Below are 23,131 nucleotides of genomic sequence, written 5' to 3' on the forward strand. Positions count from 1 at the left end.
CTACTAGACCTACTGATTGTAAACAGAGAAGGAATACTGGGAGATGTTGGTGGCCCTCTTGGGCAAAGTGAACATGAGATGGTGGAGTTTTCAATTCTTAGTGAAGTTAGGAGGGGGGTCAATAAAGCTACATCCATGGACTTCCAGAGGGCAGACTAAAACATGTTTAGGAGACTGGTTGATGACATCCCCTGGGAGGTAGTCCTGAAAGACAAAGGAGTCCAGGAAAGCTGTCCCCATGCACCATAAAATGAGCTGCTGGAGTAGAAGACCAGCATGGCTAAGTAGAGAGCTTTGAGTAGAACTCAGGAAGAAAAGTCTATTGGCTAAAGGGCAGGCAACTCAGGAAGAGTACAAGGATCTTGCAAGAATATGTAGGGAGAAAATTAGAAAGGCCAAAGCTCAGTTAGAATTCAATCCGGCCAGTGTTATTAAACATAATAAAAAATGTTTCTATAAATATGTTAACAGTAAGAGAAGAGCTAAAGAGTATCTCAACCCAATACTGGATATGAGAGGGAATCTGGTGGCCAAAGGCAAGGAAAAGGCTGAGCTGCTGAATGGCTACTTTGCCTCAGTCTTTGTCAGAAATACCAGTTGCCACTTTATTGTGGGTAGCGAGGGTCTGGCGTCTGGAAGATAACAGGATGTATGGAAAGATAGGGGCCCCTCTCCTTAATGCTATAGCCAATAATATTTAGTAGTGATGGAAGCAGACGGAAATGATGTATAACTTCACACTATATAACCCAGCACTGTACACGAATAAATGCCATTTGTTCTCCACCGCATTGGTGTGTGTGAGTGTCATGGAAGAAAGCAGAGCCCTTTAGCAAGGCCTCAGTTGTGTACAAGAGTAATGGCTCACATGAAGGCCAGTCATCGCGAAAAACCAAAACAATATTTTTTATCTGCTTGCATGAGGCAAACAGCTCTGGGAAGATTTCTTCCCCAGGGGGGCAGTGACATAACATTGGCTCTGTTTTGAGCCAAAAGTCCTTGTTCCCATAGCCCGCTGACCACCTGTTGGGGGCTGACCCCTGGGTGGTCCTGTAGGTTGTTTATGGTAAAATTGTCCAATTGTATGAATTGATTATAACTTTGTACCAATCTGTAAAATTAACGTAAAAATCGTCTGAACTGGCTGAGCACACCTCTTTTGAACACTATAAAATGCTGTATTTTGCCTTAATTAAGCACCTCTGCATCCCCTCGCCTTCTCCTCACTCTTAAACCCTACACCTCGATCTTAGCCCTGCTCTTCTTCTGAATGATACCATGCCTGCAGAAACATCGCAGCAATAGAAGCTACAAGCCAGTTCAGCACGAAATGGGACAGCGCCCGACTCCTGTCAGCCTTGCGAGCCGACGCCCGACTCGATCGGACCCGCGGAAGCCCAAACAGCGCACCGCAATTCATAATTTCTTTAAAACTTTTCAGAACTGCATTTGGACAGTGAGTAACTGATAAACTTTTTATTTAAAGACTGAATAATTTCTCAAGACTCAGAACTTTCTTAAAATCATGGACTCTCTTTATTTTAGCCATTCTACATTTTAATTCTCAACCGCAAACCAAGAACTCACGAGGGATAACTATAAATAAGTTTGGGGAAGGGGATTTCTAGTATTTTTAGTAATAAATCACTTTAAACCTTTATAGATGGGCTTCGCATATTATTCCCCGAACTTCCCCTAAACTCAGTACCACGACAGTGAGCCATGATCACAAGTGGCCAAGAACTGGTCACTGTCTCATTCCTGAACCAGGTCGCTGCTTGCCCCCACAAGGGCAACAAGTGGTGCCGAAACCTGGGAGGACACCTGCGCTCCAGGAACGGCTGTTGGAGCTGCTGGACCAGCTTGGCAGGCACAGTCTGAGAAGAAGGGGACGCCCTCGGGACCCACAAGGACGATGGAAGCTCTTGTGAAGGTCGTATCTCAATTACATAAACAGTGGCATATAAATTGTAAGGTTAGGGATTTTACTCTCACTATTGCGAGACTTTTACAAACTGGGATCATAGACTAGCCAGTGGAGATTCTCCACACAGAGATATGGGATAAATGCATGGCTGCATTGGCAGAAGAAACAAAACCTGCTGGGTGTGCAAAACATCTAAAGGCTTGGGGCAGAGTCGAACAGGCTCTGAAAACAGCCATGCAGGAGAAGGAAGCTTGGAAGGTGGCTAAGGAATATCTGTTAGTCACTCCAAAAGCGGTAGTCGGGGGGGTCAAGAAGACTCCAGACCCCCCGGGGGAGAGCGGTCCCGCTGAGACAAAAGATCAGGAGGGAAATGTCCCTCCGCAACCCCCCCCCAAACCTCCGGACCCACTGAAGAAGGAACAGGTGCCAGCGAAATCCCCCTGGGGCGAGCTGATTCAGGAGGCGCGGAATGTGGCGGCGGGGGGGCGTTCGGAAGAGATCTGGACAAAGCCCCCACCTCCATATGCGCCTAAAAATGGCACCAAGTGGCAAGGTGAAGGGTGTGGTGAAGGTGCACGCGACGGGGAGAAAGAGGAGGCAGATGAGTCGGAGTCAGACAATCAGAGTGAAGAGTCAGGGGAATGACACACAGACAGGAGCCAAAAAGCCAATCATAACTCACACAAGGAGGACACCCCACCCCGCAGCAGGTGGAGCGAGCCGGACAAAGAGGAGAAATGCACCTGTAAGAAGAAGGGGCGGAAACAGAGCCCGAGCAAGGGGGGGGTGGGTGGAGAAGGAGAGAGACAGCGAACAAAGAAAGAGGGCGGGGTCAGAGTTCAGCGAAAAGCTGCTGATGCCAGGAAACAAGCAGTCAGTCGGCTTCCGGCTCGGAGTCAGACAGCACGGAGGGGGAGCGGTCCAGCGATTCGAGCTCAGGGGAGGAGGTGATAGAAGCAAATAAAAATAAACAGCAAGAGACTTTTAATAAAAATACAAAAGGGTTGTTAGGGAAACAACTCTCTCTCACAAACTGGAGAGAAGTGAATGCGGCTTGTGCTGAGTGGGTCCCACCGACCAAACTAGCATACCCGGTCCAAATGACGGGGGAGGGAGATGTGACATACTCTCCAGTTAACCCCAAAAGGGTGCAAGAGATAGTCAAAGCGATCGCAGAAAAAGGGCTTAACTCGCCCATGGTGTCCACCCTTTTAGATAGTCTCTTTGGAAATGATAATTTGATTCCATTTGACATCAGACAAATTTGTAAAATGATGCTTGATGGATCAGAGATGATTGTTTTTAGACAAGATTGGGAGGAAAACTGTACTAATAAAATAGCTGAAATAACAGGGGCAGACCACCCACTACATGGCTTCAGTGTACTAAGGCTGATGGGCAAGGATCCAACGATGCTCTCTCCTCTGCTGCAAGCTGAAGGCATGGAGCCTCGTGAAATCCTGACAACTACCCGTGCAGCCAGAGAGGCTCTCTGCACAACTTTTGCAGCTGTCACAGAACCACCACCATGGACCACAATAAAGCAAAGTGAAAATGAAAGTTTCAAAAAATTTGTGGATCACCTGCAAACTGCAATCAATTCCTCAGCCCTACCCGAAGAAGCAAGAAATCAATGACAGAATGCGTGCGCCAACAGTGTAATCCAGCAACCAGATACTGTGAACACTGCAAAGAGGAGCAGGCATTGCAGACATGATCAGGCACGTCGTGAAGGAAGAACAAGACCTTCCAATCCAAGAGGTTGTCCGCACTGCAATGGCTAAGACACAAGAAACAGTGAATGCTATACACACTGCAGTAGCCAATACAATGGTGTGTATTAGATGTGGCCTGATGGGTTGTTGGAGAACACGTTCAGTGGAGCGCTATGGGAAGATGACTCTTTGTTCATCAATATGGTTAGATGGTCAAATCCACTTTATTTCCGTGATACAGTGACTTAAATGCATTCTAGCAAGAGGCGTGCTCAGCTTAAGATTGGTTACAGTCAGAGGGTCCAGAGTTACATGTAAGGTGTGCATAGGTTAACTTATCACAACATTCTAAGGGTCAGCCTCCCAGACCACCCACTCCAGCCCCCTTGGTTATCTAGTCTCTGCCCACTGCAGCTGTGTGTGGGGTGCTCAGTTGTTTACATCTCGATTTCCTAGCCCTGCTGGGAACCAAGGACGTTCTCAGTGCAAGTTACCCATGTTTATGACTTTATGTCCTCGACTGGCGAGAAATTCTTCCACAATGGGTCATCTAAAAGCAAACTGCACCCAAAAAAGGGAAACACCAGCAGCACCTCCCCCATGCACTAGCTACTTTAGGGGGATATGCTCGGTCTGTGGAAAGAAGGGACATTTTGCTAAAGACTGTAGGTCAAGGAACTCAGGAAATGGGGGAGGGAGGGGGCACCCAGGCTGCATCCAGCCTTCTCCCAGTTGGAGTATAAGGCGGCCCAATTACACCTACCCAGCATGGGGCGAGACATATCCCAGCCCGCCTATCACATACCCACCCCTCCCCGAGAAGCAACCAGTTTCACAGCTCAGCCAACAACCCAGCCAGATCTGCCCTCACACCAGAGGCAGCCAGAACCACAAACTGGGGGAGGGATCCTCAGGTGGCATTGGTAATAAAATGTCATAATCGACCAGTGGTCTGGGGAATGTGTTCTCTTCACAACACTCCGAACAGTGTTACCACCAATGTCCCTTTCCTAATCCATACAGGAGCAGATGTTATGATCATCCCAGAAGCAAATTGGCCACCAGATTGGAAATTAGTAGAGGCCCCCATGTTAGGAGGAGTGGGGGGTGTATCAAAAGCTAGAAAGAGCGTGGGACTGATAGCAATAACACTTTACACTGAGACAGGGCCAGAGAAAACTATCACACTCTTTCCATATGTCATATCTGGAACCCCACCTTTGCTGGGAAGAGATGCCCTAGTTTTGCTAAAAGCCAGGGTGACAAATTTACCGTGAGGGCCACTGCCGCATTACCACTCCCACCAATCAGGCTAACATGGAAATCTTCAGACCCAGTGTGGATCGAGCAGTGGCCCCTATCAAAGCCTCGAATGGATGCTCTTTTTGAATTAGTAGATCGCGAACTGCAACGAGGCCATATAGAGCCCTCTACCAGTCCATGGAACACCCCAGTTTTTGTAATACCAAAAAGGAGTGACGAAGGATTTCACCTTCTGCATGACTTGCGCGAGGTAAATAAAAGAATTCAGTCCATGGGACCTGTTGGAGAAATTCTTGTTAGCACAGCACACAAGAACTGACAAACATGAGCAACCCATGCTGAGAACATCCTTGGAACCCTGCTAGCCCAGGAAATCGAGCTGTAAAGAACTGAGCACCCCACACACAGCTGCAGTGGGCAGAGACTAGATAACCAAGGGGGCTGGAGTGGGTGGTCGGGAAGGCTGACCCTTAGAATGTTGTGATAAGCTAACCTATGCACGCATTACAAGTAACTCTGGACCCTCTGACTGTAACTAATCTTGGTGGAGCACGCCTCTTGCTAGAAATGCATGTAAGTCACTGTATCATGGAAATAAAGTGGATTTGACCATCTAGCCATATTGGTGAACAAAGAGTCATTTTCCCATAGCGCTCCACTGACTATTCCCAACAGGGACCTGTCCAAACGATGCTGCCTATGCATTCGATGATTCCAAAAGAACAACCCTGTACCATCCTTGACACCAAAGACTGTTTTTTCTCAATACCTCTGCATGAAGAAGACAAAGAGCGATTTGCCTTTTCAGTCGTGTTTCAAACAGCCAGCGTCCCAATATGCGCTTCCAATGGAAAGTACTGCCTCAAGGAATGATCAATTCACCTACTATCTGCCAAATCACAGTGGATCGGGCACTGGCGCCAGTTCGGCAAGACAACCCAAATGCGACCATCATTCAGTACATGGACGATATCCTAGTCACCGCACCATCAGTGAATCAAGTAGACCAATTGGTGTCCACAATATCAGAAACCTTGAAATCAAATGGGTTCGAAATCACAGACTCTAAAATCAAAAGAGGGCCACACATGAGTTTCTTGGGAGCTGGAATCACAAAATCCTATGTGACCCCCCCACAAATAAAGATCCAACAGAACATCAAGACACTGTATGATATGCAACAACTGGTAGGATCATTGCAGTGGCTTCGCAATATTGTCATGATTCCTTCAGAAGCCATGGCCCCTCTCTACGACTTGCTGAAAGGAAGAAATCCATGGGAAGAGAAGACCCTGACAGCAGAAGCGATGAATTCCCTTGACTTTATCGAGCGACAAGTATCGTCAAGCAGGCTCGCCAGATGGAACCCAGATGAACCACTCAACCTGTACGTACACTTCACAGATGGAGGGGGAGTAGGAGCATTAGCCCAAGGGCCCCCCGAGAAAGCGCAACCGATTCAGTGGGTAGTTCTGGGAAAAGTGTCACGTGCATTCTCTCCAGGGGTTGAGTGCCTTGGAAATCTCATCATGAAAGGAAGAAAGCTTGCCCTAAGACACCTGGGTACAGAACCAGCAAAAATATATTTGCCCTTCCGAAAACAGCTTCCGACGCAATCAGTGACGATGTCAGAACATCTAGCAGTGGCTCTGGTAGGATTCGGCAGAGAAATCAAGTACGCTGCAAAACCCCCTCGGACCCAAATGCTGTCAATTGTGGATGTCGATCTCCTGCAAAAAGTCATGGATTGGCTGCAAGAGGGACCGACAGTTTTCACAGATGCATCCTCAACAACTTCAACTGTGGTAGCAGTGTGGCAGACGGGAGAAGAATGGCGCAGTGTCAGAGCGACTGACAATATGCTCTCAGTTCAGCAGCTAGAAGTAACAGCTGTAGTATTAGCATGTGGACTATCCCAGGAAGAACACGTGAACATCGTAACTGACTCGATGTTTGTAGCAAAACTCTGTTTGGGCATGTCAGGGCCCGGCGTATCAACATCTCCAGCAGCAATGATGCTAGAAGAAGCACTATTTTCCAGAAAAGGCACCATATCGGTCATCCATGTCAATAGCCACAACCCAATAAAAGGATTTTTTCAAATCGGCAATGACAGAGCAGATGCCGCAGCAAAAGGATTGTGGACATTGAAAGATGCACGTGAACTGCATGAGTCTCTTCACATCAGAGCCAAAGCACTAGCAAAGAGATGCGTGATCTCGATCACAGATGCTAAACATGTAGTAGCTACATGCCCTCACTGTCAAAAAAACACCACTGTGGTCCAGCGGAGTCAACCCCAGAGGTCTTAAAGCCTCCGAAATATGGCAAACAGACTTCACATTTTGCCAACTACTGAAGCCACGAGCGTGGCTGGCAGTAACTGTAGATACCTACAGTGGAATGATAGTGGCCACACAACATCTCAAAGCTGACTCCAAAGCAACCATTCAACACTGGTTAACAGCCATGGTGTGGCTCAGTATCCCCAATCAGATTAAAACAGACAATGGTCCAAATTTTGTCTCTAAGACAGTTCAAGCATGTGTTTCAAAATGGAGTATCAGTTTAGTTCACGGGATTCCGTACAATAGCACGGGGCAGGCCATAGTCGAGCGAGCAAATCAGACTCTAAAAACAAAATTAGAGGTATTAGCGAAATCAGAAGGATTCAATGGTACCATTCTGTTGGAGAAATTCTTGTTAGCAGAGCACACAAGAATTGATAAACATGAGCAACCCGTGCTGGGAATGTCCTTGAATCCATCTTGGGAGTTTAGATAGCAGGCACAGGGTAGCTTCCCCCCACATGCAGCTGTAGGGGGTGGAGTGCAGCTGCAGGTGGGCAGAGTTTAGCCAGCCCCAGAGGCTGACCCTCAGATTGTTATGGTATGCTGACCTATTGATGCCTTACATGTAACTCTGGACCCTCTGACTGTAACCAGTCTTGGTGGAGCATGCCTCTTGCTAGAAGTGCATATAAGTCACTGCATCACGGAAATAAAGTGGGTTTGACCATCTAACCATATTGGTGAACAAAGAGTCATCTTCCCATAGCTCTCCACACCATTCCTTCAGGGGATCAAGCACGTCTGCTGACAACTGCTCTATTGGCATTAAATCAGTTCCTGAGAGGGGAGGAGACGAACAGCCCTTCCCAAAAACATTGGGCCACTCAGGCATTAGAAGAGGGCCCATCAGTCATAGTTAGGAGAATGGGAATCAGGATGGAAATTAGCTTTAACAGAGCGTGGATACGTCACAGTCAGAAAAGATGGCAAGGTCAAGTGGTGTCCACTTAAGTCTATTAAACCAGACCTCCAGAATAAAAACTAATGAAAGCTGTGAGGTTTTGTCCACAGGACATCTTGATTGGACACCCTCATAATGCGTACTTCCCAGTGGCAGAGGATGACAACAACACGAAAAACGCTTCACCACCACCCATGCTGGAAAGTGTCACACCAGTAAGATCCAAGCAATGGCAAGAAGGCCCTCGAAAGGGAGGGTTGAGATGTCTCTGTGTGATTCTGATTTTGGGTATGGTAAGACTGTCCAATGCCTCGTACAGACACCAACCGGGGCAATGGATACCGACTTCCTTGGTATCCCAACAAAAGGGCCTATCCTACCTAGGGGCTGTCATCGATGAGGACTTGCAAAGACTAGAAAATTCCGTGGCCTCCCTAGAAGAATCTCTCTCATCACTTTCAGAAGTTGTTTTACAGAACAAACGAGGGTTAGACCTTCTGTTCATGCAGTCAGGAGGCCTTTGTGCCGCTTTGAAGGAGGAGTGTTGCTTTTACGCAGATCACACCGGAGAAGTTAGAGATTCAATGGCTAAATTAAGAGAGAGATTGGCCCAAAGGAAAAAGGATAGGGAAGCCCAACAAGGATGGTTTGAATTATGGTATAATCGATCACCATGGCTAACCACCCTGATATCCTCCCTGATGGGACCAATCGCGATGATCGTGTTGACTTTAATTTTTGGACCCTGTGTACTGAACATGTTTGTATCGTTTGTTAGAAGTAGGTTGCAGACAATAGACATCATGCTTGTAGATAAGACACCTTCAGTATTATTACTATTATCTTGCACAATGTAGCTTAGGTTTGCACCAAAGAATGTTATACTGTGAAGAAAATAGCTATAGAAGATAGGGATAGTACAATATATGGCAGCTGACTTAGAAATATATTTAGGGAATTTTCATGTTTGATGGGCACGAGCACTTTGGGTTTTTACTAACGATAATGTGAAGAATGTTCTCATCTCATACTTTTACACTAACTACACTTGGTTGCACTACCTTGTTCTCAACAGAACCTCATTTAAAGTGCCTTGCTACTGAAGTTTACTGTTAAGGTCTTTTGATACTGTGACTATTTTCCTATGCTCTTTCTATATAGAATTTTATAGAATCATAGAATCATAGAATCAACCAGGTTGGAAGAGACCTCCAAGATCATCGAGTCCAACCTATCACACAGCCCTATCCAGTCAACTAGACCATGGCACTAAGTGCCTCATCCAGTCTTTTCTTGAACACCCCCAGGGACGGTGCCTCCACCACCTCCCTGGGCAGCCCATTCCAATGGGAAATCACTCTCTCTGTGAAGAACTTCTTCCTAACATCCAGCCTATACCTACCCTGGCACAACTTGAGACTGTGTCCCCTTGTTCTATTGCTGGTTGCCTGGGAGAAGAGGCCAACCCCCACCTGGCTACAATGCCCCTTCAGGTAGTTGTAGACAGTGATAAGATCACCCCTGAGCCTCCTCTTCTCCAGGCTAAACAGGCCCAGCTCCCTCAACCTCTCCTCATAGGGTTTGTGCTCCAGGCCCCTCACCAGCTTTGTTGCCCTTCTCTGGACATGTTCCAGCACCTCAACATCTTTCTTGAATTGAGGGGCCCAGAACTGGACACAGTACTCAAGGTGTGGCCTGACCAGTGCTGAGTACAGGGGAAGAAGAACCTCCCTTGTCCTACTGGCCACACTGTTCCTGATGCAGGCCAGGATGCCATTGGCTCTCTTGGCCACCTGGGCACACTGCTGGCTCATCTTCAGCTTACTATCTATCAGTACCCCCAGGTCCCTTTCCTCCTGGCTGCTCTCCAGCCACTCAGTCCCCAGCCTATAGCGCTGCTTGGGGTTATTGTGGCCGAAGTGCAGAACCCTGCACTTGGACTTGTTAAATCTCATCCCATTGGCCTCTGCCCACCCATCCAGCCTGTCCAGGTCCCTCTGCAGGGCTCTCCTACCTTCCAACAGATCAACACCTGCTCCTAGCTTGGTGTCATCTGCAAACTTACTGATGCTGGACTCAATGCCCTCGTCCAGATCATCAATAAAGATATTGAACAGGACTGGGCCCAGCACTGATCCTTGGGGAACACCACTAGTGACTGGCTGCCAACTGGATGTGGCTCCATTCACCACCACTCTCTGAGCTCTGCCATCCAGCCAGTTCTTGATCCAGCACAGAGTGAATCTGTCCAAACCATGAGCTGCCAGATTGGCTAGGAGCTTCTTGTGGCAGACAGTGTCAAAGGCTTTGCTGAAGTCCAAGTAGACTACATCCACAGCCTTCCCCATATTCACCAGGCGGGTAACCTGATCATAAAAGGAGATCAGGTTGGTGAGGCAGGACCTGCCCTTCCTAAACCCATGCTGGCTGGGCCTGATCCCTTGGCTATCCTGTAGGTGCTTTGTGATGGCACCCAAGATGACCTGTTCCATGACCTTGCCTGGCACTGAGGTCAGGCTGACAGGTCTGTAGTTTTCTGGCTCCTCCTTACGACCCTTCTTGTGTATGGGAATCACATTGGCCAGCTTCCAGTCTTCAGGGACCTCTCCAGTGAGCCAGGACTGCTGATAAATGATGGAGAGTGGCTTGGCCAGCTCAGCTGCCAGCTCTCTCAGCACCCTAGGGTGGATCCCATCCGGTCCCATGGACTTGTGAGGACCCAAATGACGCAGCAGGTCCCTTACTGCTTCCTCATGGATTAGAGGGGGACTGTACTGGTCCCTGACTCCATCCACCACTTCAGGAGTCCAGCTGTCCTGGAGACAACCTGTCCCACTAGTGAAGATTGAGGCAAAGAAGGTGTTAAGCACCTCTGCCTTTTCCTCATCCTTTGTCACTATGTTCCCCTCTCTATCTAGTAAGGACTGGAGGTTGCCCTTGGCCCTTCTCCTGCCATTCATATATTTAAAGAAACGCTTTTTATTTTCCTTGGCAGCCGTGGCCAGCCTGAGCTCCAAGTGGGCTTTTGCCTCTCTAATTTTTCCTCTACAAGACCTAGCAACCTCCTTGAACTTCTCCTGGGACACCTCCCCTCTTTTCCAAAGGTGATACACTCTCTTTTTAATCTTTAATTCCTTCAGCAGCTCCCTGCCCATCCAGCCTGGCTGCCTCCCTCGTCGGCTCATCTTCCGGCTCAGTGGCACTGCCTGCTCCTGTGCCTTCAGGAGTTCTTTCTTGAAGTAGGTCCAACCTTCCTGGACCCCTTTGTTTCTAAGGGCTATTTCCCAAGGAACTTTCTGAATTAGTTCCTTAAATAGGCTGAAGTCTGCCCTTCGGAAATCCAGTGTGGAGGTTCTGTTGATTCCCCTCCTGGTTTCTCCATGTATTGAAAACTCAATAATTTCATGGTCACTGGACCCCAGGCAGCCTCCAACCACCACATCCCCTACCAGCCCCTCTCTATTTGTGAGCAGCAGGTCAAGCAGGGCTGCCCCCCTGGTAGGCTCACGTAACAGCTGGGATAGGAAGTTGTCTTCCACACATTGCAGAAACCTTCTAGACTGCTTCTTCTCTGCAGTGTTTAAGTCCCAGCAGATGTCTGGTAGGTTAAAGTCGCCCACCAGAACAAGGGCAGGTGATCTTGAGGCAGCCTCCAGTTGCGTAAAGAGTAATAAATCAACCTCTTCTTCCTGGTTGGGTGGTCTGTAACAGACTCCAACCAGGATATCATCCTTGTTGGCCTTCGCCTTAAGTCTCACCCATAATGACTCAACTTGATCATCTTTGATTTCTACCTCCATGACATCCAGAGCATCCCTAATATACAGAGCCACTCCCCCGCCCTTTCTCCCTTGCCTGTCTCTCCTGAAGAGTCTGTAGCCATTGATTACAGCACACCAATCATGTGAGCCATCCCACCTCGTTTCAGTGATGGTGACAATATCATAGTTTTCCTCCAGCACCAGAGCTTCCAGCTCCTCTTGTTTGTTACCCATACTGCGTGCATTAGTGTACATGCACTTCAGCTGGGCTGCTGCTTTTACTCCTAGCTCTAGCCTACCATCCTCAATTCCCTTTGATTTATCTCTGGTGCTGTCATGTTTAACCCCCTCCCCCTTCCATTCTAGTTTAAAGCCCTCTCAACAAGCCCAGCCAGCTTATGTGCCAGGGTCCTTCTCCCCTTCTGTGATAGTTGTGTCCCATCTGCTGATTGCAGACCTGTGGCAAGATGAAGTTCCCCAAGATCAAAGAATCCAAAGTTATGTTGGATGCACCAACCTCTGAGCCACTTGTTCATCAAATATGCTTTCCTATTCTTCTCTGTATTCCAGCCTGTGACTAAGGGTATAGATGAAAAGATTACCTGTGCCCCTGCTCCCTCAACTGCTTTCCCCAGTGTCGTAAAGTCCCTTTTGATAGCTTTTAGCCCTCTGTTATTAATCTCATCATTCCCTGCCTGTATAACTAATAAGGGATAGTAATCAGAGGGCTGCACTACAGTAGGCAGCCTCCTGGTAACATCCCTGACCCGGGCTCCAGGGAGGCAGCAGAGCTCCCTGTGGAAGGGGTCTGGCCGGCATATGGGGCCCTCTGTTCCCTGCAGAAGGGAGTCACCAATAACAATTACCCTCCTCTTTTTCTTCTGGGTACTTGTTCTGATGTGTGCTAGTTTGAAGCTAGCTAGAATGTTTTGGTAACAGAACTAGATAATGGGCAGTGAAATGAAAACAATTGATGTCAACTTCTCTCACAGTCACGCTGAGAACTCTGGGAAGAAGAAAGACTTTTTCTCCATTTTGTCTCTCACTCTTGCTTTTGCCTTAGACCTGGTCACATCTCATTAACCCTGCTCCCACTAACCTTGCTCCCTAACCTCTTGGCTGCACCTCTCTTCTTCCTGAGAACTGGGGTAAGGTTGAGAGGGCCGGGGGGAGGTGTTGGGGTGGTTTGAGAGCCCCTCCTGGGGACTCAGGTTTCTGGGAGGGGAGTTGTGCTTTTGTATTGTTTATCCTTTGTATATTTCTGTATATAATTGTATATAACCGTATATATTGTAAATAGCTGCTTGTAAATTCTGCTAGCTGTAAATAAATTGCTTCATCTATATTCCCAGGGTCCGTCTGAGTTAGCTGGGGCAAATTCAAAAGTGTGGGGGGGCGGGGTAACCCCCAAACCATCACATTTTTTATTGGCTTTCCCAACGTGGGGCTAGATATTTTTGAGTGACTGGAAATTAGCTCTGGGAATTAAGATGAAGATAATCAAGCAGCTATTGTATTTGGTTGGTGCATTGCTCTGGTCTGGTTTTGTTTTCTTGGCATTTAGTTGGTTAAAAGGTCAAATTGTTGCTTATTTCATTGATCTGGATTATAAGAAGGCTAAACTTAAGCTTTCAAACATGTTCTGGAGCTGGGGTGATTTTTTTCTTGGTTATGCTGGTTTTAGTGTCACTGAGAATATTACTAGTGATATTACAAGAGTTTTTGTCAATAATGTTACAATCAATCGAGAGTCTGCTTTATCTACTGCTCTCATGAGGGTCATCCAGCCCCAAACTGAAATGTCAAGTCCATGCAAGGATTTTTACAGGAAAGAGACTGTGGCGGGGTTGCTGTGCATTATCATGGCTCTTATGATTTTAATATTCATATTAATTTTGGCATTATTGGTGAAAAATTCAAAACCAGCTTCTGTAAGAACTAGGAAAAATTCTGTGTCTCAGAAGCAGTCTCTTTCACAGCAAAACAAGGGAACACAGTCATCGGTTTCCCCCTTGCCAGCCTCTGCCCCTCCTTCTCCAAGTGCTGGGAACACGGCCAGTGTTCCTGCCACTAACGTAAACAATGATAACGGGAAGAGTTCGGCAGGAGCCCTAGGAGGACAGGTCGGTACCCAAAATCAGAATGTTCCTAGCAAAAATGAAAACAAGTCAGGGTTGGCAGGCATCCCAGGAGGACAGGCAAATAATCCCACTAATGCTAATGCTAATGCTGGTAACACTAGCCCAGTCAGTCCAAATCCTAATGACACCAGCTCAGCCAATTTGAACCCCCAGCCAGCAGATCAGAACCGAAATCCTCCTGTTAAATGCAAGGCAGATTTGAACTCACAAGCTCCAGGTCAGACCCCTAAGGATACAAATGCTCCATGTCAGACCTCCAATAATTCAAATGCTCCAGGTCAGACCCCTAAGGATTCAAACCCTCCAAGTCAGACTCCTAAAGATTCAAATCCTCCAGCAGACACATCCAAGTCTGTTGATGCTCAGGCCCTTCTGGCACCTGCTAAGGCAAAAGCTAAGACAAAGAGTGATTCGCAGGAGGATGTAATACAGGGGACCTCTGGTGATCAGCAGCAAGAGGAGGAAGAGGAGGCAGTTAGTCTACGAGACCTTGTAGATGTGCTGAGACAACAATACTCAAGTGAGAGGAGCTCTGTGAGGTTAGCTGCCAAGAGAGAGGATGGTTCCAATGAGTTTAGGAATGCTATGAGGAAGATTGTGTTAGGCCCGGCACCACCAGAACAACAGGAAGAGGAGGTGGAAGATGACATCCAAGGCTCCAAGGATCCACTCAGAGAGGTCAGGGAAGTTAGGAAGGAATACACAAGGGAATCAGGTGAGCCAATCTTAAGCTGGTTAGTGAGATGCCGTGGCATTGGTGCTAATGCTCTGCAGGTAGGAGACAAGTCTGCCAAGCAGCTGGGACCACTCACTAAGGAGAGTGGAGTGGACAAACACCTAGCAAGTCCTCTTGGTAGGGTTAGCTTGTGGACACGCCTTTTGTTGGCTGTGGCTATGAGATATCCTTCCCGGGATGATTTGCCATGGGCTGCCAAGAAGTGGAACACTGTTGAGCAGGGAATTAAGCTTCTGAAGGAGTTTGCTGTGAAGGAAGTGCTTTATGGAGATCATGGCACTCATGAGCCTGACGATATTCCTTTGGGAACAGGTCTCATGAAGAAGCTTATTAAGCTTGCTCCTTCATCCTATGCCAACATCTTGGCCAGTAAGTTCCTAGCAAGGAGTGATAATGGAAGGTCTTTCACAGTTGGTGAATTCACTGACCAGCTCAGGCAGATAGAGGATAGCTTGTCACATTCAGGTATAATCTGTGCCATAAAGACTATGACTACAGAGCTTAAGGAAGGTATTGAGAATGGCATTAGAAATGGCATGAAAGAACTGAAGGAGGATCTCAAAAATCTGGTAAAGGATACCGTTCCTGCATCATCTGAATGGGTGCATGTTTCTGCAGTCAGGAACAGATGCCCACCTCCTGCAAGGCAATTCCAGCCCAGGAGGAGACAAATTCCACCCAGACAGCAGCAATCACGTGATTCACTGTGGATACTTCTGCGTGACACATATGGTGAGAAAATGAACAAATGGGATGGTAAACCTACTTCAGCTCTTTCAAAGAGGGTCAGGGATCTGCAGAGTGGCAGAAACAGAGGCAATAATGCCAGGAAAGTAGCTGTCACTTCTTCAGCTCCTGAGAGCAACTGCAATTGTTCTAACAGTTGCAGTTCCTCTCACAACAACACCAATCATTGTGTACACCCTACATGCCATGTTCGGCATTAGGGGTGCCCTGCCTCCAGCCAGGAGGAGGAAAGGGATAGTGGAGAGAACCGAATCTATTGGAATGTATTCATTAGGTGGCCTGGCAGTTCAAGAGTTCGGAAATACAGGGCTTTAGTTGACACAGGTGCTCAGTGTACTTTATTGCCATCAAATTGCAAAGGGACAGAGTCCATATCTATTTTTGGAATCACTGGTGGATCTCAAGAGTTAACTAAGGTACAGGCTGAGATCAGTTTAACTGGTAAAGAGTGGAAGACACATACTATTGTAACTGGTCCTGATACACCTTGCATTTTGGGAATTGACTTTTTGAGACAAGGTTGTTTCAAAGATCCTAAGGGTCATAAATGGGCTTTTGGAATAGCATCTGTAGAGATTGAGGATGATAAATTGAAATTGTCCATTAGACCTGAACTTTCTGATGAATCTGCAGTTGTGGGACATCATGACATAGAGGACCTGGAAGTGCCAATTGCAACTCAAACTGTTCATCATAGGCAGTACAGAACTAACCGTGACTCTTTGTTGCCCATTCATCAGCTGATTCGTCAACTGGAGAGTCAGGCTGTCATCCAGAAAGCTCATTCACCTTTCAACAGTCCCATCTGGCCTGTGCGCAAACCTATGGGCGACTGGAGACTGACAGTTGACTTTCGTGCCCTCAACGAGGTGACACCACCCATGAGTGCAGCTGTGCCGGACATGCTGGAACTCCAGTACGAGCTGGAATTGAAGGAGGCTAAGTGGTATGCAACCATAGACATTGCTAATGCTTTCTTCTCTATTCCCATAGCAAAGGAGTGCAGGCCTCAGTTTGCATTCACCTGGAGAGGAATCCAGTACCAGTTCAATCGTTTGCCTCAGGGGTGGAAACACAGCTCAACCATCTGTCACTCAGTCATCCACAATGCACTGGAGAAAGGTAAAGCTCCAGAGCACATCCAGTACATCGACGACATCATTGTGTGGGGCCAAACTGCTGAGGAAGTCTTCGAGAAAGGTAACAAAATCATTGACATTCTGTTACAAGCAGGTTTTGCCATTAAGAGAGACAAGGTCAAAGGACCTGCCAAAGAAATTCAGTTTCTGGGAGTGCGGTGGCAGGATGGTCGCTGTTACATTCCTCAGGATGTGATCAACAGAGTCTCTACCATGGCAGTTCCCACCAGTAAGAAGGACACACTTTCTTTTCTTGGTGTGGTGGGATTTTGGAGACTACACATTCCTGGTTTCAGTCAGATTGTCAAACCTCTGCACGATGTGACTCGTAAGAGAAACAATTTCGAGTGGGGACCTGAACAACAAGCAGCCTTTGATCAGATTAAGCGAGAAATAGTCCATGCAGTGGGCTTGGGACCTGTGAGATCTGGTCCGGACATTAAAAACATTCTGTACACGGCTGCCAGTGACAATGGTCCAACTTGGAGTCTTTGGCAGAGAGCTCCAAATGAGACACGTGGTCGTCCTCTTGGTTTCTGGGGACGTTGTTACAGAGGTTCAGAGACAAATTACACTGCAACTGAGAAAGAGATTCTAGCAGCCTATGAGGGAGTGAAAGCAGCTTCTGAAGTGATTGGAACTGAGTCACAATTGCTTTTAGCTCCTAGACTGCCAGTTCTTAACTGGATGTTCAAGGGCAAAGGTTCATCACCACATCATGCCACAGATGCAACCTGGTCTAAATGGATGGCTTTGATAACCCAACGAGCGCGAATGGGTAATCTTGACCGACCTGGTCTAGTGGAGGTGATCACCAACTGGCCGGAAGGCACAGACTGTTCCAAACCTCCGGAGGAGAAAATAACTCGTGCTGAGGAAGCTCCTCCCTATGGTGATCTGTCTGATCAGGAAAAGAACTATGCTTTGTTCACAGATGGTTCCTGTCGTCTTGTTGGGAACAAGCGAATATGGAAGTCAGCAGTCTGGAGTCCAACCAGGAGAGTTACCGAAACGAAAGATGGCGAAGGAGTATCCAGTCAGTTTGCTGAGGTAAAAGCTGTTCAACTTGCTCTTGATGTGGCTGAACGTGAGAATTGGCCTATCCTTTACCTCTATACCGACTCGTGGATGGTAGCCAATGCTCTATGGGGTTGGCTGAAGGACTGGAAGAAGCATGGTTGGCAGAGGAAAGGAAAGCCTATTTGGTGTGCTGATCTATGGCAGGACATTGATGCACGGCTGGAGAGAACTCCAGTGAAGGTGCGGCACGTAGACGCACACATGCCTAAGAGCAGAGCCACTGAGGAACATCAACACAACCAGAAGGCAGACCAAGCTGCTAAGATTGCTCGAGTTGATACCAACTCTGAACTTGACATTGACCTTGATTGGAAACACCGAGGTGAGCTGTTCTTAGCTCGGTGGGCCCATGACTCATCTGGACATCAAGGCAGAGATGGAACATACCGATGGGCTCGTGATAGGTCAATTGACTTGTCCATGGACGCTATCACCCAAGTCATCTATGACTGTGACATTTGTGCTGCTATTAAGCAGGCTATGCGAATCAAGCCCTTATGGTATGGTGAGAGATGGTCAAAGTACAAGTATGGTGAAGCCTGGCAGATTGACTACATCACTTTACCTCGATCTCGTTCTGGCAAGCAGTATGTGCTAACGATGGTAGAAGCCAGCACTGGATGGTTGGAAACCTATCCAGTTCCACATGCTACTGCACGTAACACCATTGTTGGTTTGGAGAGACAGATCTTGTGGAGACATGGAACTCCAGAGAGAAACGAGTCAGACAATGGTACTCATTTCAAGAACAATCTTGTGAAAAACTGGGCCAAAGAGCATGGTATTGAATGGATCTATCACATACCCTACTATGCACCAGCTTCAGGGAAGATTGAACGCTACAATGGTTTGCTGAAAACCACCCTAAAAGCCATGGGGGGTGGAACTCTAAAAAACTGGGACAAACATTTAGCGGAAGCTACCTGGTTGGTAAATAGTAGAGGTTCAGTAAACAGAGCAGGACCTGCACAATCAGATTTGGTCCAAACAGTAGACGGTGATAAAGTTCCTGTTGTACGTGAGAAGAATCTGTTAGGGAAAACTGTTTGGGTATTTTCTCCTTCGGGCGAAGGGAAACCTGTCCGAGGGGTGGTTTCTGCTGAAGGTCCTGGTCATACATACTGGGTAATGCAGGAGAATGGTGAAATCCAGTGTATTCCACAGAGAAATCTAACCTTAGCTGAGAGAGTTTAAATTCAAGCTGTTAGGAGTTTTCTGTTCTAGGTTACATCGGCGCCCAACACTGAGAGAATCTACGATAGAAATCTACAGTACGTGAGCACGAACCCAACATCACCTGGGAGTCCCTGTTCTGAGCTTTTGAATCGCCTACATCTGATTGAAGTGTGAACTGAACTTGTATATATTGTTTTAGTGTAAATATTGGTTTAGATTAGATTGGATAATTCTCAGCGATACTCTGAGCGAAGTAGACAGGGGTGGATTGTGCTAGTTTGAAGCAAGCTGGAATGTTTTGGTAACAGAACTAGATAATGGGCAGTGAAATGAAAACAATTTATGTCAACTTCTCTCACAGTCATGCTGAGAACTCTGGGAAGAAGAAAGACTTTTTCTCCATTTTGTCTCTCACTCTTGCTTTTGCCTTAGACCTGGTCACATCTCATTAACCCTGCTCCCACTAACCTTGCTCCCTAACCTCTTGGCTGCACCTCTCTTCTTACTGAGAAGTGGGGTAAGGTTGAGAGGGCCGGGGGGAGGTGTTGGGGTGGTTTGAGAGCCCCTCCTGGGGACTCAGGTTTCTAGGAGGGGAGTTGTGCTTTTGTATTGTTTATCCTTTGTATATTTCTGTATATAATTGTATATAACTGTATATATTGTAAATAGCTGCTTGTAAATTCTGCTAGCTGTAAATAAATTGCTTCATCTATATTCCCAGGGTCCGTCTGAGTTAGCTGGGGCAAATTCAAAAGTGTGGGGGGGCGGGGTAACCCCCAAACCATCACATGATGCGAGGGGGCAACTGATTTGTCTCAGTTGCCCTCCCGGCCGGTGATGCTTCTGCCTGCTCCAGGATCACCTCATCCTCAACCTCTAGTGCCCTATATCTGTTATGTAAGGGCAGCTGGGGATGTGAAGATGACTGGAAGGGTTTTCCCTTGCCCCTTCTGGCAGGCACCTGCATCCATTCTTCTTGGTTGCTCTGTTTGTCTCCCTCTGGCAAGGGGGACTGCAGAGCATGTTGCTCTTTTGTACCTTCCCTTTCAGCCTTCAGTCGTTCCACCTCTCCCTTGAGTTCAGCCACCAGGTTAAGCAGACAATCAATCTGCTCGCACCTAATGCAGCCATTGCCTGTGTCGAGTGCCAGGCTCCAGCACTCCTCACATCCAGACGTCTGGACGCCTGCACTCCTACAGGTGGGCTCTGTTTGGGTGCCCACAGTTTTACAAGTATTATACAGCTTGGACCTAGTTCGAACCATGTCTGCTATCCCGAAGGTCCGGTGCGAGTTGTTAGGTTACAATTCTATACTTTTCAGAAAATGTTATATTTTAGCTAATCTTATTGAGCATAGGGAGGGGGGAGATGTGGGTAGTGAGGGTCTGGCATCTGGAAGATAACGGGATGTACGGAAAGACAGGGGCCCCTCTCCTTAATGCCATAACCAATAATATTTAGTAGGGATGTAAGCAGATGGAAATGATGTATAACTTCACACTATGTAACCCAGCACTGTACACGAATAAACGCCATTTGTTCTCCACCGCATTGGTGTGTGTGAGCCATGGTCACGAGTGGACAAGAACTGGTCACTGTCTCGTTCCTGAACCAGGTCACTGCTTGCCCCCACAAGGGCAACACTTTATAGTCCAGCTCCCAGAACTGGATGACAGGGATGGGGAGCAGAATGCAGGCCACATAGTCTGGGAGGAAATGATCAGTGACCTATTGTGTCACTTAGATGTGCACAAATTCATTGGATGGGATCCACCCTTGGTTACTTAAGGACCCTTCTGACCAATCTGATTTCCTACAAGAAAACTCACCTAGTGGATGAGGGAAGGGCTGTGCATGCTGTCTACCTGGACTTTAGTAAAGCCATTGATACTGTCTCCCACAGCATTCTCCTTCAGAAACTTAAGGCACGAGGCTTGGATAACTGTACTCTGCACTGAATAAAAAAGTGGCTGGACCAAAAGAGTGGTAGTGAATGGAGTTAAAACCGAATGGTGTCTGGTCACAAGCAATGTTCCCCAGGGTACAGTACTGGGGACTGTCCTCTTTCATATGTTTATTAATGATCTGGATGTGCGGATTGAATGCACCCTCAGTCAGTTTGCAGATGACACCAAGCTGGGTGTCTGTGTTGATATGCTAGAGGGTAGGGAAGCTTTACAGTGGCATCTAGACAGGTTAGATAGATGGGACAAGGTTAGTTGTATATGGTTCAACAGGGTCAAGTGCCAGGCCCTACACTTGTGTCATAACAACTTGTGGTGGTTTGGGCCTAAATGGGGGCCAGATGCCCACCAAAACCACTCTATCACTCCATTTCTTAGATGTACAAGGGAAAGGGAAAATATAACAAAAGTGCAGGAGTCAAAATAAACGCAATTTAATAAAACACAAAGCCAAAGCAAAGGCAATGTGCAGAAGCAAAAGCAAACAAAGATGTTATCTACTTCTCATCAAGCAGACAATGTTGAATCACTCCCAGGAAACAGGGCTCCAATATGCATAGCGCTTTCTCTGGAGGACAGCTGCCACTTAGTTTATATATCCGAGCTGATGTCATATAGCATGGAATAAACCTTTGGTCAGTTTGTGTCAACTGGCCCGGCTGTGTCCCCTCCCAAGATCTTGCCCACCCCTCGGTGTACTCTGGAGGTGAGGGAATGTTGGAAAAGAACAGCCTGGGTGCTTGGCTGGTGTGTCATTAATGCCCAGCTACATCACTGCAAAACATAGCACTATGAAAGATGCTCTGGGAAGAATTAACTCCATCTTAGTCAAACCCATTACAGAACCCCATGGTAAGCTATAGACTTGGGGATGTGTGGTTGGAAAGCTGCAACCTTGTAAAGAGACCTGGGAATATCGGTTGATAGTTGACTAAATATGAGTCAGCAGTGTGCCCAAGTGGCCAAGAAGGCCAATGGCATCCTAGCTTGTATTAGAAACACTGTGGCCATCATGAACAGGGAAATAGGTGATAGTCTCCCTGTACTCAGCACTGGTGAGGCCACACCTTGAATATTATGTTCAGTTCTGGGCCTTTCACTATAAGGACATAGAAGTGCTGGAGTGTGTCTAGAGAAGGGCAACAAGGCTTGCGAAGGGCCTAGAGCACATAGCCTACAAGGAGTTCAGAGCTGAGGGAGCTGGGGTTGTTCATTCTGAAAGGAGGTTGGAGCAAGGAGGGGTTCAGCCTTTTCTCCCCAATAGCAAGTGTCAAGACTAGAGTAAATGGATATAAGCTGCACCAGAGGAGATTTAGGCTGGATATTAGGAAATATTTCTTCACCAAAAGGGTTATCAAACATTGGGATGGTCTGCCCAGGGCAGTGGTGGAGTCACTGTCTCTGTAAGTGTTTAAATGGTTGTCATGGAGAGTAGCAAAAGCTCCTAGCAGGCCCCCATGTTGTGCAAATTACAGTGTCTCACATTATAATGCCAACAGCATCGTAAAACCAAAACAATCTTCCAGTCCCATGAGAAGTTACCTCCCTAGTGAAGATAAAAGGTAGACATTGGCCATTGTTTTTCCAACTGTCGGCCTTGGTTCTCATGCATGCTGACCACCTGTGGTGGGCTGAACTTGGGGTGGTCTTAGAAATTGTTCTGGTAAAATTGTCCAATTATGCAGGTTGTTTATAACTGTTGGGAAACACGTTCGGTGGAGCGCTATGGGAAGATGACTCTTTGTTCACCAATATTGTTAGATGGTCAAATCCACTTTATTTCCGTAATACAGTGACTTATATGCGTTCTAGCAAGAGGCGTGCTCAGCTTAAGATTGGTTACAGGTGATAATTGAAAGGTTACATGTAATGTGCACATAGGTTAACTTATCACAACATTCTAAGGGTCAGCCTCCCAGACCACCCACTCCAGCCCCCTTGGTTATCTAGTCTCTGCCCACTGCAGCTGTGTGTGGGGTGCTCAGTTGTTTACATCTCGATTTCCTGGCCCCGCTGGGAACCAAGGACGTTCTCAGCGCAAGTTACCCATGTTTATGACTTTATGTCCTCGACTGGTGAGAAATTCTTCCACATATAACTTTGTACCAATCTGTAAAAATAATGTAAAATTACCTGAAATGCTCGGGCACACCTCTTTTAAAACATTATAAAAACAGTGTGCCTGCATGGATCGGGAGCACTTTTTGCCTGCTCGCTCGCTAGCCTGCCA

Source organism: Pogoniulus pusillus (assembly GCF_015220805.1).
Source record: "Pogoniulus pusillus isolate bPogPus1 chromosome W unlocalized genomic scaffold, bPogPus1.pri SUPER_W_unloc_1, whole genome shotgun sequence".
In the NCBI taxonomy this organism is placed as follows: Eukaryota; Metazoa; Chordata; class Aves; order Piciformes; family Lybiidae; genus Pogoniulus; species Pogoniulus pusillus.